Source organism: Dipteris shenzhenensis, chromosome 8 (genome assembly GCF_047967505.1).
Source record: "Dipteris shenzhenensis isolate YYH24624 ecotype China chromosome 8, Dip_SZ_1.0, whole genome shotgun sequence".
Taxonomy (NCBI): domain Eukaryota; kingdom Viridiplantae; phylum Streptophyta; class Polypodiopsida; order Gleicheniales; family Dipteridaceae; genus Dipteris; species Dipteris shenzhenensis.
The window spans coordinates 40,663,800-40,670,713 of record NC_141603.1 but is presented as its reverse complement, the minus strand read 5'-3'; the positions used below and the strand labels follow the sequence as shown (position 1 = coordinate 40,670,713).

General features: G+C 41.0%; 1 pseudogene across 1 annotated transcript; it reads right to left on the bottom strand.

Moving 5' to 3' along the window:
* Positions 1-5,969: 5,969 nt before the first annotated feature.
* Positions 5,970-6,639, bottom strand: LOC147899504 (thioredoxin H1 pseudogene; annotated as a pseudogene). Its single transcript, XR_015541378.1, has 3 exons — positions 6,547-6,639; positions 6,270-6,392; positions 5,970-6,152 (listed from the first exon to the last, which is right to left on the bottom strand). The product of XR_015541378.1 is annotated as a thioredoxin H1 pseudogene (transcript).
* Between the last annotated feature and the right edge of the window lie 275 nt (positions 6,640-6,914).

The window sequence follows — 6,914 nt, the reverse complement described above, 5'->3', positions numbered from 1 at the left end:
AAATAGACAGTAGACTGCAACTTTTTGTGGTTTTGTAGAGGCTGTAACTCCTACAGTGTATACGGGACTTGCTTCCAAAAGCAAAGTTGTAGTCTATTCTGTGAACTACAACTTTCTAGTTTTGGCACAAAGTGCAATTCCGCACCACGAAAGAGATATTTAGTCCTAAAAATGATTGTTTGTCATTAAAATGGCAACATCAGCTTCGTTGTATGTTTATTGCCCTTTACAGCACTAATTTGCTTTGGCAAAACAACCCCAAACAATGCCAATCTAACAGGATCTCAGTACACCACCATACCACCGTATGTATCCAACATAGGCAAATAATCATGCATCAAACGAACTGTCAATGCATCTCAACCAGGCATGTACCACTGTCAAACATGTGTGAACTTTCAAGCATCTGATCAAGGGCCTCCATGTATGAAGAAGGCTTCACGAGGTGTTAGGCACAAGGAACATGCTTCTCCGTGTGAGCCATGGCTTGCAAGTAAACACTTAATGATTTAATATATTAAGGTTATTAAGGTTACTAATAACCTTATCTCAAACAACTGGCAATGTTTGCAATAATGGCAGTGAAACAAGGGATATCCAATGGTGGTGTGAGGTGGTGCTAGACTGCCACAAATGCCAACTGCTTAGTCACCCCACTGGCTGCTGGTTATCTGCCATGTGCACAATGGCTACTCCCAATGGCAAACGGGTGCTACCACAAACCCGTTTGCTGCTTGCATCCCCAAGAGCACAATGATCAAGCGCCTGCTCTACTACTCAATGGTATGCTATTGCCATGCCTTTGCTGTCGGGACTATCACCCACCAAGAGCTTGCTACAAGCTTGATTGACCTGCTCAATGCTTGCAGCCCGATTGTCAATGCCTTACATACTGATCCCTTTGCTCCACACCAGCTCAACAAATCCACTCAGTGTGGATAACATTGCCCAATGAAAAACTAGAAAATGCTTCCCAAGGATGTCCGAGACTAGAACCTTGAGCTATACCAAACTCCACGATGCCTACATGCCCTCAAGTTGTATAGGATAAAATTCTTGTTGCTCACCCTAATCATGGCTGCACTAACAAAACGGGTAGCTTATCCACCATGGAGAAGTTTGTGCTCCCACACGCTGCACTCCGCCAAGCATATCCTTGAGCTCTAAAGGGAAGAACACATAAGACTATCAGAGTGCATCTATAGATGCATCTAACAGCACATCTATAGATGCATCTAATAGCATGTCTATAGGCACGACTGTCTATTTTTCCAAAAGACAGACACGTCTATAGACACGCTATTAGATGCGTCTATAGATGTGCTCTGATAGATGCCTTTTCTAAGAAATTGAAAAGGGCATGTGCTCGACCCCCAAAAAAATAACATTAGTACAAAAAACATATGTTCCCTTTATACGACAAAGGACGAATCCAAAGAGAGCAACTTCCAAAGAAGATCAACCGTCAAGAGACTTACCTTGGATAGAGGTATGGAAGCTTCTTGTCATTCTTCAAAGTTGCTTCTCTTTCTTCTCTTCCTTGTTCACCCTCTGCTTCTCTTTGTTCTTTTCCTTATTCACCCTCTTCTCTTATGTGCTTGGGGATGATTGTGTAAGCCTGAAGATGAGTGTGGGTGCTTGGAGATAAGTGTGGATGCCCAGAGCTGTGTATATTAATAGGAAAGAAAGCCACATGATGCTAAAAGTATGTGAAGAAAAGCAAGCGCGCTAAAAGTAGGTTCAAAAATCAGCTCACAGTTTGTGCATCTAAAAGCACGTCTATATATGCATCTATTTACGCATCTATTAACATGTCTAAAGTACGTTTTAGATGTGCCTATGAATGCGCTCCATAGTACAGATGTGCTTTTAGACGCTCCACAGAGTTTTGACATTTACAACTCATACAAAAAAAAAATTTTGGGTTGTTTATATGTAGGATGTCTTCATCTTCAAAAGTAGCTCCAGTGAGGATGAATCCCTCCATATCCACCATCATGAAATATGGTTGGAGCAAAAAATCAAATGTATGTGTGATCGATGTCTAGGAAACATGTACCGTGCGCAAAGAATTACACTCAATCATGTCTCAAAGTATGGAGAATGGGATGCAACCATAAACATGGTAAGTGTTAAAGAGTTAAGGTTGATTGAGATACCTGTGGGTGTTCATGTGTTTGAGTTATGATCCCATATTAATTTGATACAAGATGCAGTGCCACACCGCATATGTTGCCCTATGCTCGTCATGAGGAGGCAAAGCATCGGCAATATGAGGTGGGATCTTTAGGAGGGATCGTTATGGATGCATAGAGTGATGGTGATAGTAGCCCTCCTCCATTACCTCATGAGGCCATGCAGGAGGAGATGTTTGATGATATGATGCGGGATTTATATGTCCATCAATCCTCAGGGAGGGATGATAGCATGGAGTAGGACGATCTTTTTACTGCAGCATCGACTCCACTATTTGAGGGGTGCAGATTCTCTGTTCTACATCCCTCCCTTGAGTTACTAAACTTGCAGACCATCTATGGATGGAGCAATGCAAGTTTGAATGCAGTATTTAAGTAAGCTTTAAAGTCTATTTTACAAACATGGTGAATTATGCTAGTGGGTCAATTACTCGAATGCTTTCTCTCATTTATGGTCTTCATGTGGAGGCTATTGTGTAAAATGCTTCCAAGGGAGAATAAATTATCGGCCTCAAGAGATATGGCAAGGCAACATGTAACCTCTCTTGGAGGATTAGATTACCAGCACATCCATGCATGCGTCAACGATTGTGTTCTGTTTCGTGGACCACATAAGGAAGCAAGAGAGTGTCCTACTTGTGTCCACCCTCTATGGCGATTAAGAAAGGACATGTTATATTATCCCTTCTAATTTCAGGAAAACATAAAGTCAAAGATCTTGATGTTTATTTGAAGCCTTTGATTAATGACCTAGAGATACTTTGGAGAGGTATCGAGGTGCATGATAGGAGCAGGCCTCCCTCATCATGAGACTTTAATTGCAAAGCAGTCTTGATGTAGACGATGCATGACTTCCCAGGCTATGGTGAGTGTTCAAGTAAGCATTGCACTTTTAATTATGAGTAGGCAATCAATGTGGCACCCTAAACCCACCTTGAACTCTTAATTACGTCTATTATTCAGGTCTCACTACATCGGGTTACCATGCATGTCGTGTTTGTGGTCCTTCACTAGTTGCCTCATGGGCAGACACATTGAATAAGGTCATCTATGAGAATCACCATCGATTTCTCCCACCTAATCATCCCAGATATGTCATCCCTTGGAATGAAGTCCCCCCATAGTTACTCACTGCGGGAGATTGGATGAGAATTTGGGACAAATCCATGACTCCTCCACCACTTGGCATGAGCCAGTAAGGGTTTGTAGCTATTGTGTGCCATATTGGCTGGAAATAAAGATTGCCCACTAACACCAATTTTTGTTTATATACTCCATCTTTTATCGTTTACCATATGGGTCCCACCTCAAGATCAATCACTTGCTTGATCCCATGCATATCTTCAAGAATGTGGCCTCTACCATTTGGGAACATTTGAATGGGACACGAGATTCCACAAGCGTAAGGGAGGATCTACGCACCATAGGGAGGATGCAAGAAGCTTGGCCACAAGAGAGGCCAAATGGGAGTGTCTTTTTACCTCGTGCACCGTGGAGCTTATCAAAGCTAGAGATGGTGGCGATGAAGCGAGCTATCACTACAGTCATACTCCCACTAGATGCATGAGGTGTTGGAAGGGGGCCTTCACAAAGAGCAAGAAAAGAGGTATAGAGCAATTATATGGCTTGAAATCTCATGATTAGCACAAGATTCTCCAAGTAAGTATTTTATGTGCATAATATCTTTTTCCTTCCAAATTTGTGAGTGAATTAAAAGCAACTAATCAACCATTGCTCGTGTGTTCAGTTCATACTGCCTACTGGCATTTCTCGCAGTGCATCGAAGGACGTGAAGGATTTTATTTACAAGATTACATGATATAAAATTTGAATATTTTATTTACAAGATGGGCGAGCTTGTGAGGTACTTTACAGGATGCAAGGTGGTCATATTGCTAATATTGCGTACTTTTTCCTTTCTAGGTATGTGAGCTCAAAGGAAATAGATCCCACCATCCTTGAGAATTCTTGAGTTATATCAGTGGAGGTGGTTTGTTTAGTGGAGGAGACATTTCCATGTTCTATTCTCACAAGCTAGCTACATCTCATAGTGCATTTGGTGGATGAGATTGCTATATGTGGTACTGTACATGCATGATGGTTGTTCTTCCTCGAGCGCTTCATGAAGACCTTGAAGGGTTTCGTGAGACAAAATGTAAGACCTGAAGGTAGCATGGCCGAGCTGCGTTGGTTGGTACAAGAGTCACTTGTATATATTTCTGAGTTTCTTGTTGATGTGGATAGCTCTCTCCAACGACTATGGAGATATGATGAAGACCTAAGGATGACCTCTATTGTGCCTCAAGGGAAAGGATGCAGCAAAGTAATAGACACGGAGTTGCTTAATAATATCAACCTCTATTGCATGCTTAATAGTGATGTGATGAAAAGATGGTGACAAGATACGAGGATGCAAAGGCAAGAAGACAAGGAGAAAGGGCCCTCTTTTGTACACACCACGGATCTCGTGTGCCATACCCTCAGCATCTAAGAAAAGTTCCAAAGGATATTCATGTGGATTGGCTATTTGACGAAATGGAGAGAGTAGAGAGAGACGAGGGGGTGATACTGATTTCGATGAGCACATGAGTAGCACAAGTAGTAGTGGGTTGAATGTATTTGTAGATCTCAACACTGGTTTGGATTTTGAAGTAGATAGTTTGGTAAGGGTTGATCTCATTGAGGATGAGATTGAACCGTAGCCCATCATTGATATTGGCAAAACTATTTTACATATTGTCTCATTCTCCTCACCTCACTTCATTTTTGTATATGTGAGTTTGCCAAAAAGCATTGATATTTTTGTTAAAATTACGTGCTTTGGTAATCATGGGCAATGTTTGGACAGCAGTGATGTACATTTATTAGCCTGCACCAAAATCTCACTTTCTGTATTCTCTGTTTTGCGTCTAAATCCGCGTCTAATTCTCAGTGCAGATGCGCTAATAGACGTGCTCGTATTTTCGCTATTCTAGCAGCACCTATAGATGTGCCCGCTATTTTACGCATCTATAGTTGCTTTGTCTTGTTGTAAGAAAACCCCTAAACTATAATTTTCCTCCCAATAAAACCACCCCTTTACTTATGAACTGATGGATTTTTTTTCGAAGTTGAATTAAAATACCCCTCTTGTTATTGTAATCCTGTTAAAATTTTCCCAAAAGTGAGATTAAAACACCTGTCCTTTTGAATGCACGTGGTACACTAAAATTTTGTTTGGTGAACTCCCCAAGTCTCGCACACACACACATTTTATTTTTGGTAAAATCCATTTATCATGATATTACATAGAATAGTACCAGAGCAAGGGAAAACCAGCTATAAACAGCTGATGTCATTTTATGACAAGAAGGCAGAATAATCTAGATCCCATTCATGTAGACAATCATAGTGGATCTTTAGCCTCTCTCTCTCTCTCTCTCTAACACACACACACACACACACACACTATCTGTGTGTGTGTGTTAGAGAGAGAGAGAGAGAGAGAGAGAGAGAGGGAGGGAGCTCACTTTGGCTTGAATAATTAGTGTTACTATATCATACCTTGAAATAGGAAGGATATATAAAAATCATACATGTACCTCGAATAGAGAGGATATATAAAATCCTATATTATTCTCTTTTGTGAGCAAGAGGTCGCTTTATTGAAAATGGTAATTTTAGATGAAGTAAATCAATGCTTCATATCATATCACTTTTTGGCATGCGACACAAATGACGATATCTTCTAAGTGCATCAATACAATTTCTTCACACAATCACTTTATCCCCACTTCACGGTACAAGGGGTAAGGCCAAGAGACTATTTGCTTGATATTGACCACTGAATTCGTCACAAGAGTGCATAAAATTTTGAAGTTGGAGCTCATAAGCTCCGACAAGCTTTCTGACTTGTTGCCCATTGTATATAAAAACAAAGCTCGGGAGTGCCCTGATCCCCCATCGCTCACAAAGGGCCTGCAATAAATTTACGATGGTCATTAATCAATTCAAAAGCATAGTGGAACTCATCCTCAAATTTCAAATTTGTATATAGAAATTATCTTTCTTTCTAGGTCCTGATAAGCTACTTACGGTATGTGAGTCAAAATCCACCTCGAGGTACATAAGGTGCGCGTATTGAGAACAAAACTTATGGAAAGTAGGAGAAATAACTCTGCAAGGTCCACACCATGATGCCGTGAAAAAGGCCACCACCTGCGCATATTTTCATTCACATTCATTCAGTTAATCAGCTACGTTGCTAACCAGAAAGCAACAAGCATGCTCAACGATTTCATGTTCCAATGAATTCGGTTCAATGCAGCGGGGCTGATGAGCATAAAAAGTTGCTCAGGAGAAGGAAGCGTACAACGCTGTTTTGTGAGCTTGCTTCTCGAAGTTTCTGCTCCCAATCCTCTGCAGAAGAAATCGTTATGACTTTGAATGGAGAGCTGGAAGCCATATTCTGCTTTCTTGCAACGTTTGTCGATGCCAGAACAGGTGGAAAAAAGTCGTGAGACAATCGTCATTGAATTATGAAAGCTTACTTTATTCTGCTTGCAATGTCAGATCTTCCAGTACAATTCTAGTAAGATGGCTATCCATCAAGCGGAGCATACTACATAACCTAGGTGAGGACAGAAAAACCTGAAACTTCAGTCATGATTGCGTACTGCTAAATAGGATTGTCGCTTTGCTAAGGTAATCTCTTCCCAAAAAAATCACAACGCTCGATGA